This window comes from Alexandromys fortis, unplaced genomic scaffold (assembly GCF_014885135.2).
Source record: "Alexandromys fortis isolate MF-2015 unplaced genomic scaffold, M_Fortis_MF-2015_v1.1 scaffold_57, whole genome shotgun sequence".
NCBI classification, from domain to species: Eukaryota; Metazoa; Chordata; class Mammalia; order Rodentia; family Cricetidae; genus Alexandromys; species Alexandromys fortis.
Window position 1 is genome coordinate 7814322 of NW_026067941.1, and position 15595 is coordinate 7829916.

Genomic DNA, 15595 nt, shown 5'->3' on the forward strand with positions numbered 1-15595 from the left:
GAGAGAGAGAGAGAGAGAGAGAGACAGAGAGAGAGAGAGACAGAGAGAGAGAGAGAGAGAGAGAGAGAGAGAGATTGGGGCTGGAGAGATGGTTCATCAGTTAAAACCATGTATTGCTCTTCTAAAGGACCCCAGCTGGGTGGGTACCCAGCCCCCATGTGGAGCTGCTAATAGCCACCAACAACTCCAACACCACTGGCCTCTCTGGACACCTGCACTTGTGTGCACCTACCCATACACAGACGTACAGAAGCACACGTACTTACAAATAATAAAATCAATCTTTTAAAAGAGACTACGACTCAGACAAAATAAGAGCTGGGAGATGAAGTCGGTCTCACAGAACAACAACAAGGGTCACTGTGCCCTTCCCCTGAGGTGTCCTCATTGTACAAGTAGATACAGAAAGTTCTGGTTTCTAGGGGGAAGAAGCCGAGAATTGGATGAACCCAGATTCACAGAGAACATTCTTTTCTTCTTGTCTAATCAGCCTTGTTTTGTGCGCTCACTAGCACAAATCTCTCCTTTTTCGCTTCATTTTTATCACTCTGAAGGAGTTTAAAAGAATGAAGTTTTGTCCCAATTAAAATTAACTGCAAAAAGAAAAATGAACTGCCCTATCTTCCTCCTGCTAGATTATTTCTGAAACAAAATGTATCATTTTCTTCTTCAATCAACAAGCATCTGTGAAGCACCTCCAGTATGTCAGGCATTTGGGGGACACAAGGACACATAGTCCTGCCCTTGAGGAGGTTTTTTTTGTTTTGTTTTGTTTTGTTTTTAAGATTTATTTATTGTGTTTGCAGTGTTCTGTCTGCAAGTGCCAGAAGAAGGCGCCAGACCTTACTACAGATGGTTGTGAGCCACCATGTGGGTGCTGGGAATTGAACTCAGGACCTCTGGAAGAGCAGCCAGTGTTCTTAACAGCTGAGCCATCTCTCCAGCCCCGCCCCTCTTGAGAAGGTTTTGCAGAGAGGTGGTGGGCCTGGTAAAGAATTTGCAGAAAGGAGGAGGGGCCTAGAATTCTAGTACTTGGGAGGCTGAAGCAGAGGGTTAGTGACTTCAAAGCCAGCAGAGACTATCTAGCAAGTTCCAGACAACCCTAGGCTCCACAGTGAGACCCTGCTGTGTATATGAGCAGACAGGGCAGGAAGAACAAGAGAAGGAGGATTGAGTGAAGGAAATGGCTCGGTGGGTAAAGTGCTTGCCATGCAAGCATGAGGACCCAAGTGTGGATTCTCAGCAACCACACAAAAGCTGGGTACGTCTGTGCACATTGCTAACCCTAGTGCTAGGACAGAGAAAGGAAAGGGGTGAGAGCTTCCTGGGCAGCCAGTCTCACGGAAACGGTGAGCTTCGAGTCCAGTGAGAGACTTTCTCTCAAAAGTGAAATGGAGAACAGTAGAGAGACTTCAGACATTGACCTCTGTCCTGCACCTAGACACACACATGTGACCACGCCCATACGTATTCTTGTACAGACAGAGAGAGAGACACACACAGAGAGAGAGGACAAGGAGGAGAGGGAGGAGGGAGCAGCAGGTGGTGATGGTAGGAAAAGGTACAGGAGTGGTACCAGCTGTAGAGAGGAGGGTGCTGGTGCCCATCCATGGAGAGGAAGCTAATTCTTCCCAGTAGTAGTGGGTCGGAACATCTGGGATCATCCCTCAGTCACATTTTCTGCACAGACCATCATTTTTCACATTCTATAAGACTTGAAGCCTCTAAGATGGCTTAGACGGTAATAGCACTGGCTGCTCTCCCAGAGGACCCGGGTTCAATTCTCAGCAGCCACATGGCAGCTCACAACTGAAACTCCAGTTCCAGGAGATCTGACACTCTCACACAGACATACATACAGGCAAAACACCAATGCACATAAAATAATAATAATAAATTATTTAAACCAGGAGCCACTACTTACAAAAACCTCACCAAATCATAGTGGAAATATTTTCACAAACTTGAGGTTATATCTCCATGTTATCTGATAAGAACCATGAATGGAAGCCCTTCGCCAGCCCTCCAGAAAGTCACTCCACACTTGCTGAAGGTCTGCATGTTGCCTGGGCAGCTAGAATGATGTAATTTTATTTTTCTTCCTTCTTTCCTTCCTTCCTTCCTTCCTTCCTTCCTTCCTTCCTTCCTTCCTTCCTTCCTTCCTTCCTTCCTTTTGTGGTGTGTGCTCATGTGCGCATGTATGTGTGTATTCACACAGGTACGAATTGGGATTGCACATACACAGGCCAGAAGTCAGCTTTGGGTATCCTGGCTCAGGGCACCAGTCATCTTGGCAGTGACCTGGCTGGTGAGCCCCTTCCAGCTCTGCAGTCACAAGCGACAACATATCTATCACCACAGCACGCTACCACATCCCATACGATCTTAACATGCTGTGGTGGTCTGAATAGTAATGGCCCCATAATCTCATATATTTGAATTCTTAGTCACCAGAGAGAGGTACTGTGTGAGAGGATTAGAAGGATCAGGAGGTGTGGACTTGCTGGAAAAGTGTGTTGTGTCACTGGGGTGGAGGTCTTTGAGGTTTCAAGAGCCCAGGCCAGGCTCTATCTTTCTATTTTTCCCCACTGTCTGCAGATCAGGATGTAGAAGATGCTGCTTCTCCAGCACCATGGCTGCCTGCATGCCACCGTGCTCCCCACCGCGATGATAATGGACTGACCTCTAAAACTGTAAGCCAGCCCCCAGTGCAATGCTTTCTTTTATGAGCTGCTGTGTGATCATGGTGTCTCTTCACAGCAAGAGAGCACTAAGACACCTGTTCTGGAGTTCAAGCCCAGGCCCTTAAGCTCAGTATACATTTATTATACAGTGATCATGTTGCCAACTGAGCTGTCTCCCCAGCTTGTGTGATTTGATTTTTATTTTACTGTTATTATTGTTAGTGTGCATGTGTGAGGGGATGTACACATTTGCCATGGAGGAGGTCAGAGGACAATTTTGTGGACTTGGCTCTCCTTCCATCTTTGTGGGGTTCCAGGCATTGAATTCGGGTTGTCAGGCTTGTTGACACCTGCCAAGACATCTTACTGATCCTTGGGGTTCTGGGGGTGTGGGTGGATCTTTTGTTTTTTGAGACAGGGGCTTACTATGGAGTTCTGGCTGTCTTGGCACTCACTCAGTAGACCAGGGCAGCTTTGAACTCACAGAGCTCTGCTTCCTGAGTGATACCGCATCCCATATGACCTCTTCTTGAGGATGATATCACCCAAGTGGCCTTTTAGGGGCTAACAAAATATTAAGACAAAGAGCTTAGTTCCGATAAAGCAGGCTCTGTCACAGGAAGGGTGTTGAGCAGAGGTTGGGGCTACATGTGTACTCAGGATTACAGAGCAGGAAGTTGGTGAAGAGAGAGAGGGGACAAGAAGGCAGGCCCCTCACTCTCAGTGCTCATCACCCTCCTTGAACTCCTGAAGCACTGATAATCCACTACATCTTGTCCTCAGATTTAGGGACAACAGACTCTGAGACAGAGACCGGCTGTCTGGAAATGCCCCTTGCTGTCCTGATAGCAGGTAGCAGGTGGGGCCAGTGGGAGGAGCCTCAGTTGGCCTTAGGGGGATTCAAAACTGTAAAGGCCCCTCAAAACCGTTCCAAGTGTGAGGGGAAAAGGGCCTGTACCCATCTGCTGTCCAATCATGGATGTCCTGGAGAAAAGAGATGACCTGGATCAAGGGCACAATTCCTGGAAGACTCAACTAAGAGCCATCGCCTACCCAAGCTCCTAACATCTAGGGAGCCAAGCACCCAGAAGACACCACCAGACAAGTATGCTTACATAATAAAGGATCAGCCACTGTCTGTTCTTCTCATGTTTCATGTTAGCAAATAAACCCACTGAGGCAGAGATTTGAATTTCCAACCTCTCAGTGGCTCCCCCTTGAAAGCTCAGGGTGTAGTCTGCATTTCCTAGCCAGGCAGTCAGGATGCCAACGGGGAGGACTCCAGGTGTGGCGGCATGTACCTGTAATCTGAGCACATGAGAAACTGAGGCAGGAGTCACAAGTTCAAGGCTAGTTTGGGTGAGTTCAAGAACAGCCTGTGCTTCAGATCATCAGTCTTGGTGTCAAGCACCTTTATGTCCCGAGTTACCTTGCTGGCCCCTTCCATTGATTGTTGGAAATTCAAATTTAGTTGGGTGTCTTGAATTCTGGATGCTACTTCCTTGGCGGGAAAAAGGCACCCCTTACTAAACTGTCTTAAATAAACACACTCTTTCCCACTGGTGAGCTGCCAGCGTCACAAGCGGAGATGGAGACGATGGCTCCCTGCCCTGGACCCCCCCTCTTTCTGCCGTGTGACAGCTGAGAGCAAGTGTCTCTTAAACCCCAACTCCCTAATGACCCAGAAATTTCATCACAGCAGCTGTGGGGATGATGTGACAGACATGCAAATCCCGTCGCACACACACCCTCTCCACCAGCCCCACACAACGAAAACTTCTGGTGAGGGACAGTTTCTAGTCTTGCAAGCTCTCCAAGACCCTAGGCTCGCAGGTTTGAACAACCTGACTTTGGAAATGGGGTGAGCTGGTGGGCAGTGGGAGGATAGCTCCAGCCAGAGTCACCAAAGAAGAGACACAGGCACAGAAGGAACGACTATCAGAGGCCAGGGTGCTCCTCAGAGACACACCCTGATGGAGGGACAGGGAAAGAAGCCAGATGGGCTCTCGTGGCCAGCACTTGATATCCTAAGATGAGGTGTGAGGATATACATTGAGGGGGACACTGCCATCCCTCCAGACTCTGGCTGTCCTCTCCTTATTTTAGTTGAAGGAAGGTGCAGCCCCTTGCATTCTGGGAAAAACAACCTTGAGCCCAAGCTACCCACGTGTGGAAAGGAGAGGTGAACCAGTCTGGGGCTTGGAAAAGTAGGGCCTGTGAGGGCAGGCCTGGGGAATGGGAAGGCCTTGGGCATGGTTGGATGGATGAGGAATGAGGATGGGGTAAGGACCTGGGAATGTCAAGGGGCTGGCTAGACAAGAACCTGGAGGACTGAAGACCCAGGGGAGGAGTGCTAGGGAGATGGGGCTGAAAGAATGAGAGTCTGGGGGGCTGAGGACCTGGGGGACATAGGCATGGGCAGGGTGAGGGGCTACGAGTAAGGCCAACCACAGGCTGCAGACAGCTCTGGACAAAGATGTAGGTGGTTCCCCAGTTACAAGACAATCTTTCAGTTTCTTCACTTGCCCATACAACTGAAACCCACAATTCCTGCTGGAAAATTTTAGAGTCAGTTATAGGAGGGCAGATAGGCTGATACGAAAATAAGCAAATGGCCCCAATGTGTATGACTGACGTGTTTTGGGGGCTCCATGAGCTGCTTACCTGAAGGAACACACTCTGGAGACTGAGGGAGAACTCGCCATGAAGATGACAGAAATATGGAGCAAAAAGGGGGAAGGAGGAAAGAGCATGAGGAAACAAGAGGGCAGGGTATATAAGGCTCTAGGAGCTGAAGGTGGAGGCAGTGTGGACAGGGAGACAACAGACAGACTTCCAGATTAAAGAATATCTTTATGTTAAATGGAATAAAGAGAGTGGTGACCTCAGGGCAAGATTCCACCCAGCTAAACTTCCAACTTATGAAAAAGAATTGAAGAAAAGCTTAGAGCGGGGTATAGGGATACAAGCCTTTAATCCCAGAATTCTGGAGGCAGAGGCAAGGCCAGCCTGGTCTACAGATTCAGTTTCAGGACAGCCAAGCGTAGGCAACGAAGGAAACCATCAAAACCAGAAAGCTGGTCAAGATGTAACTAAATGAGGAGGCCATGTTCCAGCCCCAGCAAACAGCAGAACCTGTTCTGCTTCAGCCACATGGTTCTGGCTTTAGAATCAAGATAGAAGAAAAGCATTATGGAATCTCCCTCCATGGCTAAGAAAAGCCACTGAGACCAAGCATGTGTCAGGGGTGTCCTTAAATGGAGACCTAGAAAGACCATTGTGTAAAGCTGGGAAGTTGAAGCCTGGATTTTGCCTTGGAGACCCCAAAATGTTGCAGATGCCAGAGCTGTGGGATATCTACCACGGAAAGCTGCTAACAGGGAGTGGAACCAGCCCAAGAGAAAGCAGTGTGTTGCCGTCAACAAAGCTGAAAGGAGCTGGAGCTCTGAAGAGTGTCAGACATGGAGATGCAGTGTTTGGAGTTGGCCCAGCTGGTTTTTGGTCTTGTTTTGGTCCAGTATTTCCTCACTCTGCTCTCTACCCTACATCTTGGAATGGTAATGCATATCCTGTGCCATTATGTGTTGGAAAGATGTGATCTACTTTTTGATTTTGATTTTACAGATTATTACAGTTAAGAGATTGCATGAATCTTAGAAGACACTTTGAACTTTGGACTTTTACAGGGTTGAAACTGTTATAGACTATGGGGACTTTTAAAGTGGGCATTAATGCATTTTTGCATTATGATATGGCTACAAGCCTATAGTGGCCAGGGAGTGGAATACAGTGGTTTGAAAGAAAATGGCTCCCGTAGGCTCACAAAGAATGGTGGCACTGTTAGTGGCCTTGCTGGAGTAGGTGTATCTTTGTTGGAGAAAATGCGTCACTGAAGGCTTTGATGTCTTAGATGCTCAAGTCAGGCTAGTGGCTCACAGTCTCTTCCTGCTGCCTTTGGATCCGGACATAGAACTCTCAGCTACCTGCCCCAGCCACTTCTCTCTCTCCTTTGAGACAAGGTCTTACTATGTAGCCCTGGCTGGCCTCAACTCATAGAGATCTGCCTGCCTCAGCTTTCCATGAGATGGGATTAAGGGTTTGCACCACCCTGCCTGACTGTTCCTTTCTCTGATTTATCTCCTGCTCCTCTCCATGGGCACCGAGCTGGCACCAGCCCACCTGCGTTAGAGGCTCCACATCTGGACTATGGGAACTTCTGAGTCCCAGGTTTCTTACTGCTGGCGTCTGGAGTGGGCTTCCCAGACCTCTAGGTTAGGGTCCTGCCAGGAAGCCGTCAAGGGCTTTCCACTTGGCCAACGGTGCCTGAAATCACTGCCCAGATGTTCCTTCCCCCTAATTCTTGCTACCAGCAGGAAGCAAATCCCAGCACACTGAGCAGTCTATGCCCGTCTACAACCATGTGTGACGAAGGGCTTCCCTTCCCTGTTACATAACAGCCCAGTTCTGACTGCCAGTATGCCCGCTCTGACTTGCTTTCAACTACGCATCCACTGAGTAAGACCAAGACAGAAAACACGAGTTAATTAAGTTCCATTTTAGTCATTTCCTGCCTTCTCAGGAAACAACTCTAGAGACGTCTTGCTAGTCAGTCCCTCAGCTTTCCTGTGCAGTCCTCTCTTCTCCCCAGAGGTACAGAGCAGTGGGGTGTCCCCAACCAGTTCCCTCTGAGCTAGAGTGTCCCCTAAACTGGGTGCAACTGGGAAAGATCACCTTCTATTTAGTACTAAAATAGCTTAGGCTTCTGTTTTGTTTAACACAGGGTCTCACGTACCCTGCCGGGGCTGTCCTTGAATTCACTTTGTGGCTGATGATGACCTTGAACTTTTGACACCCCCCCCCCTTCCTAGGAGTCCAAGGCTGTTCCACCTGCTGAGTTTTAGACTTTGCTAGGGATTGAACCCAGGGTCTCAAGCCTACAAAGCAGAGCAAGCATACCCCAACTGAGCTGCAGTCACAGCTCCGGAATATTTAGTCGTGGTGATTTTTTTCTTTAACGACCAGAGGTAGAAATCCTGGCTAGGAAACTGAAGAAGAATGCAAGGCAGTTCTCCTGTACTGACCTTCATCTCCCGGAACAGAAAGAGTTCATTTCACTTTTTTATGACCATGGTTATTCCTTCCAGTATCCTTTTGGGTGTCTGACCCTTGATCTGATCTCTGCAAACTTCATCTTAGGCAGTGTGTTATGCAGGATGAATAGGATGGATCTAATAGACAAAGCACCAGGTTCTAAATCTTACTATAATACCCTTAATCTCTCCTCCTCCGCTCTTCAGCCTTCCAAGCTCTCTCCTCTCTCTCTCTGTCTCTCTCTCTGTCTCTCTCTCTGTCTCTCTCTGTCTCTCTCTCTCTCTCTCTCTCTCTCTCTCTCTCTCTCTCTCTCTCTCTCTCTCTCTCCCCTCTCTCTCTCTCTCTCTCTCTCTCTCTCTCTCTCTCTCTCTCTCTCTCTCTCTCTCATCATTCTGTAGGGAGATGTGCACGTGAATTCAGGTGTACACTGAGGCCAGAAAAGGAGCTGGAGTCTCTGGGGCTGAAGTTAAGGATGGTTGTGGTCGCCTGGTGTGAGTGTTGGGAATTAAACTTGGGTCTTCTATAAGAACAGTTCAAGCTCTTAACTGCTGAGCCATCACTCCAGCTCTGGCCTCTTTTCAATTCGTGTCTTATCTTGCCTTTCAGAGTCAATGACCTCTGGTGCTGGACTTGCCACCAGGCTGTGACTAAAGCTGTCCCAACTTTATGCCTGCCCATACCGCCTATGTGGCCCACGCGAGATCCCAAGCTCTCCCAGGCCTGGTGCTGAGTCCTGTCCCAAGACCCTCAGCTGCCTTCCCCACAACACTGACAACATGCAGACTCCGGCCATCTGGCCCTCATAAAATGTCCCAGGCTGTGTGCCAAGTTGCACTGTAGATTGTGTGGCCCTTGGTTCCCTAGGAAACCAGAGGGTGGACTGGCTGCCAAGTTACTGGAGGATTTAGGTCGTGTGTTTGGCCACCTGGGCAGAAGCCTGGCCTCCTTATCTGGCATGTCTCCCTCCTAAGCCTGGAAACCCAACCCTATCTGAGTCACCTAGGCTGTGAAAAACCTGTTCCTGTGAAGCCTTAGCCCTTCTGGGTCACAGGCACCTCGGCTATCTGATCATGTCTGGCCTTTAATTTTTCTTTAATAGTCTTCCTGGGTCCGGCAGGCCTGGGAGAGCTGCACTCTAAACCGGTCACCGTGTCCTCACAACCTAAGTCTCTGAGTCACCAGAATCTTGGCAGCCCCTTCCAGATCAACAACACCCTGCGGTTCTATCAAAGTCCGGCTTTCACTCGCTGCAGCTCTCTCTCTCTCACCTTTTTCAGCAAATATTTGTGGAGTGTGTTTTGGAGCCATAACGCGTCAGCTGGTTCCCAACCAGGAATGTGCAAGCTCGGCCGAAAGAGGTCACAGCTCAAGTGGAAGGCACCGAAGTAAATAATTTGTTTCCAAGTCTGAAGGGCCAAGTAGGCAAGTTCAAGGTTCCAGGGGAACACCTGGGGAGGACGTGCGAACCATGCCCGGGGAGGGTTCAGGAAGCGCCACCCGTGGTGGGCCAATAGGGAGGTACAGATACAAATTAGCACCAAGAGTTGTCAGCGGTTGTGGCAGGGACAGAGTCCACGCAGGGAAAACCCAGTGGGAAGAACTGAGGTGGAAACCAAAAACAAGGACGCAAAGAACTGTGGAGAGGTGGGCGGGGCCTGCCACAAAGAAGGAATCGCTGGGCTCTAAGCCACTGAGAAGTTCCACGCAGCAGTTGCCTCGCCTACCTGCTCTGTTCTCCGTGGGGAGTTCTACACCCCAGGAAACTCATTCTGTCTGATGACAGAGACTGACTCAGAGGGACGGGGCACGAGCAGCAGGGAGGGGTAGTGGCGGGGGTCCAAGGAGATGCTAAGCCTGAAGCAGCAAGGGAGTGGGGGAAATTAGGGATGTGAAATGATAGGTCCAGGTGCAGATCTTACCAGGAAGTTCAAGTGGAAAAGTCTGGGCTGATGGACAGCCTGGCGCACACTGGTGTCGAGAGCTGTCAACCGGAACAGAGTTGAGGACGGCAAGTTTATAGTGGGCGGGGCAAGGCCTTGAATGGAAGGGCAGTATTAACAGGCAACGGGTCATCCTCTGAGGGCTGGAAATAGGTCCGAGAGACACCAGGGAAGCCAAGGCTGATGCTGCAGCCCAGGGAACATTAGCGTTGAGAGACAGAGATTTGGCCAGGGGAAATATGGCAATATTTCCCTGCCGCACAAACAGGAGTACCCGAGGTCAGATTCCTAGCACCCACGAGCAAGAGCCAGGTTGGTTTCAGGAGCCTGTAACCCTGGAAAGGGGGAACTGTAGACAGGGAGATCCCTGGAGTTTTCTGACCACCCAGCCATTCTAGCCAATCAGTGAGTGTTCGGTTCAGCGAGAGAACCTGTCTCAAAACGTAAAATGGAAAACAATTGAAGAAGACACACTACATGTCAACCTTTGGCCTCCGTGTGCATAGATGCACACACAGGCGTGTATTTCGCATATGCAGCAAAGCTCCTTAAAAAGAGACAGAGCTTCGCAGAAGCTCAGTGTGCCCCCCCCCCCATTCGTGACCAGTTCATCCTGAAGAAAGAAGCAGCCCCACAGCGGAGCAAGCTGGCAGACACCGTTCCTGAACCATGAAAGCCAAACTCGACAGGAAGGGGCAGGGGACATCAAGTGTCTCCTGGTAGGGTTCTGAAGCCACACAGCATTTCCTCCCCAAGTGTATGATCTGAACCTCATCCTGGGAGCATCATATAAACCCACATGGAAGGACAAGCCCCTTAATTACTGTCCTGTACTCTTCCAGACACCAAGGCCACAAAGGACAGATGAGTGAAGAGGAGGAAAGAACAAATGTGTGGATTTCAGCACGTGGTCCTAGAAGCGACTCTGAACCAGAAAAGGAAGACCAAAGACAAACAGAAAAACCATTTTCTCTTCTTGCTAGAACTGTATCACAATCATTGGTAAACACTGAAATAAAGCTTATTGCTTAAACCACAGTACTTTATCAGTGCTGTTTCTCTCAATGAGGTCATTATACTAAGTTAAAAAATGCACTTTTGAGGAAATACAAATTAAAGTTTTGGGGGCATAAGAAAATTAAATCTAGAGCCAGTGAGCTGCATAGGTGGATAAAGACACCTGCCACCAAGGATGACAGCCTGGGTTCCGTTCTGGAATCTTCATGGTGGGGATTCATGACTCCTGAAGCCTGTTCTCTGACCTTCATTCATGTGTCACAGTGCATATCCCCCCCCCCCGCACATAAGTAAGTAAATAAGCACATAATAAAAATATATAAAAGTGCACCATGGTGTGCAAGCACACAAATAACAGATTTCATATATATATATATATATATATAATCTGTTATTATATCTATAATTTATTGTCTACTTTTCATTTAAAAACCTGCATGACAGGAAGGTGGTGAGAAAGTAGACTTGACAAATGTTGACATTTCCAGACTCCAAGGATAGAAATACTGGAATTCTTTCTAGCATTTTCCCCAGTTTTCTATATGTCTATAATTATTTTTGAGGTGTGTATTATATCTTAAATATTTACTAAGCAGATTGAAAAACAACTTGTCAGCTGTTTCTTTAAGAATTTCAGCCGGGCAGTGGTGGCACACGCCTTTAATCCCAGCACTTGGGAGGCAGAGGCAGGCGGATCTCTGTGAGTTCGAGGCCAGCCAGGTCTACAAGAGCTAGTTCCAGGACAGGCTCCAAAAACCACAGAGAAGCCCTGTCTCGGAAAACACACACACACACACACATTTTAAAAAATCTCTTTTTAAAAGGTTAAAAAAGAAGCAGTAGGGCTAGAGAGATGGCTCAATGGTTAAGAGCATTGACTGTTCTTCCAGAGAACCCAGGTTCAATTCCCAGCACCCACATGGCAGCTTACAACTCTCTGTAATCCCAGTTCCAGGGGACCTGTTACCCATGGCAAAATACCAATACACATAAAAATACTTAAAAGGGGGGGGGGCAGTAACCTAGAAGGCAACAGAAAGACAAGCCCAGAGGCGAGAGGGGAGTCAGAACCTGGGTGTGAGGATGACTGAAGGGACAGGGCATCCCTGAGGGCCACTGTGCCTAAGAAGTCACAGCCTCCAACCTGTCACCCCTGCAGAGAGATCACAGAAGTGCAAGACAACAGACACGGTCATGGGTGAGCTACCCTAGAATGCATCCTCCCTGTCCTTGCAGAGAGATCACAGAAGACAGATGTCGTCATGGGTGAGCTACCCTAGAACGCATCCTCCCTGTCCTTCTGAGGGAGAGGACTAGAACATCCTTTGAATCCACTGCTACACAGAAGAGCCGGCTTCAGACTGAGCTGCTGTGCAGGTATGTCAGGCCGGTAGGGTGTGTCCAGGGAGGCTCCCCTGCCTGAGTCTCCTTAGGTATGAATTAGAGGTGCTGAGTTTACATCTGATATGATGCAAATCAGACAGCTCAGCAACCCAGGGGTGACTCAGAAATGAGGACATCATCCCTAGTTTAGAGGGAAAACCGAAAGTTTAAAGACGCACGCCTGCCCACATGCCCTCTGAGGTGCAGGCCCACAGATACACGAGGATGACTTACGTGGGCTTACCCTGGTACACGATCTTTGCTGTGTTGCAGGATGAACCAGGCACAGCCGGCCCACGTGTGAACTAAAATTGCTTACTGGGGTTGCCTGTGACCACGGTGGGAGTGGTTGTGGTCTGAGACTCGGCACAGCCCAGTTCACAGTTCCTCATAGGTGGGTGAAGAGGAGAGGCCACTGTGGAACGGAGACAACTTGGTCAAGGTTCTTAGTTATGAAGAGGGAAGTCATCTGCCTAGAGGTGAAAGGGAACTTATTTTGAGACAGCGAAGACATCAAAATCCGAGGCTGAAGAAATGGGGAACAGTGAAGTGGAGAAGATTCAATACATAGGGATCCATTAACGTCAATGGGATCTGGCTAGCTCTTTTCTCTTGCCCAATGCCAAGAACACCAACCCACCCTAACCTACCCTACCCTCCTGCCCACCCCTTCCCTCACCATCATTTGACCTCCAGGGCCCAAAATGTGTCTGGGTTTGTTTCAGAGACAGAATGCTAACAATTATACTTACTTTATTTTTGAGACAGGATCTCATGTATCCCTGGCTGGTCTCAGACTTGTCATGTAGCCAAGAATAACCTTGATCTTGTTCTGATCTTCCTACCTGTCCAGGCATGTGCCACCATGCCTGGTATATGCAATGCTGGGGCTCAGACCCAGGGCTTTGTGCAAGCTAAGCAAACACTACCAACTGAGCTGTGTCTCCAGCCCCAATTTTATTTTGAGCCTCAAGAATAAATTGACTGGGGCTGGAGAGATGGCTCAGAGGTTAAGGGCACTGGCTGTAGTTCCAGAGGTCCTGAGTTCAATTCCCAGCAACCACATGGTGGTTCACAACCATTGGTAATGAGATCTGGATTCCTCTTCTGGCCTGCAGGCATATATGCAGATAGAACACTATACATAATAAATAAATCTTAAAAAAATAAAAGAATAAATTGACTGAATCACTAAGATTCAACATCTCTTAACCTTCTATATGGCATAGGATGCCATGAGAAATGGGTAAAATATTGTTTTTTTATTATTGTTGTTGTATACATGTGTACACTGTGTGTGTGGCAAGGGGTGTATGCCATGGCACAAGTGTGGAGGTCAGAGGACAACTTTGTGCAGTGGCTTCTCTTCTTCCACCTTGACATGGGTTCAAACTCCCAGCCGCAGACCTGTGCAGCAAGCATCTTTCTCCATGGAACCATCTCATGACCCTGAAGGTAATGCTTACTCAAAGTTGTGGTAACACTAGCATTTGGGTGGTAGAGGGAGAAGATCAGAAGTTCAAGGTCAGACAAGGCTACACAGCAGCCTGGGACCAACCTCAACTCCAGAGACCCTGCCTCAAGAAAATGGGGCTGGGGCCCGCTGAACCTGGGTACCTGGTTTCGTGTAATTCTTACAACAACCCTCAGAAGAGGCATTCTGATTCCTGTTTCATAGATGAGGAAGTAGGGGCTGAGAGCAGTACCAGGTAAGTAGCAAACAGGGAAATCAGTTCTCTGCAGGTATTGCCCAATCCACTGCACATGCTCCAGGACCCCTATGAATGAAGATCAAAGTGAAGTCACAAACTTATTTAAAATATCATGAGGGATGGGCAGATGACTGTCAGCATCCACATTAAAAACAAACAAAACTACCCCCCCCCACACACACACATAGTACCTGGCAATAATCCCAGTGCTGGGAAGGTGGGGGTGGATGGGTCCCTAGCAGGGATGGAGGGGACAATGATCAGACTGTTTAGCCTAACTTGTGGGCTTCAGGTTCATTGAGAAACTGCCTCAAAAAATAAAGTTGAGCCGGGCGGTGGTGGCGCACGCCTTTAATCCCAGCATTCCCAGCACTCGGGAGGCAGAGGCAGGCGAATCTCTGTGAGTTCTGAGTTCGAGACCAGCCTGGTCTACAAGAGCTAGTTCCAGGACAGGCTCCAAAACCATAGAGAAACCCTGTCTCGAAAAAAATAAATAAATAAATAAATAAATAAATAAAGAAAGAAAGAAAGAAAGAAAGAAAGTCGAGAGCGATTGATAAGCACATCTGGTCTCCACATGCTTGGTGTTTGCATACGTGTACACACACACACACACACAAACTCCAAGAGATTGGGGGGGGCGTTTGTTTTTGGAAATCACCAGGTTATTATAAAAGGGTGGCGTGCAGACTATTTCCAAGAAACATTTCAGAACTTTAGTGAAACAGGTAGCTTCATATGAGGGATTTCTATTGTGATTGCAGTCTACCTACTTCCTGTCAGGCGCCAGCCTTGACAAAAAATACCTTTCTCCAGAGTGGAGGTGTGGGAATTTAGAAATATAGTAAAGAATATGAAGACGCAAATGAAAATAATAAAATGCAGAAACTTGGAGGATAGTATCGGGAGGGAATTTCAGTAAGTACTGAAAATTTGTCCGCGTTTTATTTTCCAACAGCTTCATATAACCCTAACTTCAAACGGCAGGAGTAGAACAAAAGGCTGCATTAACACACGAACTGGAAGGCTGGTGCCCACCCTAGACCCCAACACTCTGTAGGCAAACTACTCCCTGGGTGGAATCCCAAGTTATTTCCATAAAGGGAACTAGAACTTAGTCAGATCCTTAGACTTTGGTTTTAGGTAGGAACCAACTACTTCCCTATTCCAGGAGCAGGAGGTCTGGCGACTAGCCACACCTATTGAGGAGAAAGTCTTGAGTGAGCAGAACTCTGATTTATAACTAGGTGGGGCCTTTGTTAGAAGCACAATAACCTTGGATGAACTAGAAACAAGTCCCAGACTCTCTGAACTTTGGCCCCTTTGGGCCTCCATGACTTCCCAAGAATACTGCACTCTCTAGATAAGTAATCCCTGTGGGCTATACCAGCCTTGCTGCCTCCTCCTCCTCCTCCACCTTCTGGAAGAAGAGCAAGTTCTCCCAGTTTCCCCAAAAACTTGTCGACTTTTTCCACCCAGCCTTGATCCTGAAGCTACTACTGTTAACTGCGGTACTTTTCCTTGAGACTTTTCTGGAAGCGTAACACCCTGTTTGTTTACAGTTTTAGATTTGCACCAACCCTCCATCAAAGAGCAGAAGGGTCTCCCTAATGATTGTCTTGCTAGGGCCTTACCACAGGAACAAGGATGAAACTCTGGTCCATAGGGCAAGATGAGAGCCTCAGGTTGACCTCAGGACACAGGAAAAGGCATGTTGGAGTTTGTTTTTGCTTTCTGGGGTGGGTGTGCAATATTTGGAAATTGATTG

At 48.2% G+C, this 15595-nt stretch overlaps 1 protein-coding gene across 1 annotated transcript in view; it reads right to left on the reverse strand.

Annotated features, from left to right (window-relative positions):
- Positions 1–9823, reverse strand: part of Kdm7a (lysine demethylase 7A) — a 106680-nt gene extending 96857 nt beyond the window's left edge. Inside the window, exon 1 of the mRNA XM_050148060.1 lies at positions 9695–9823. The gene's annotated coding sequence lies outside the window, so the exon portion shown is untranslated. The remainder of the gene's footprint in view (positions 1–9694) is intronic.
- Positions 9824–15595: the final 5772 nt, after the last annotated feature.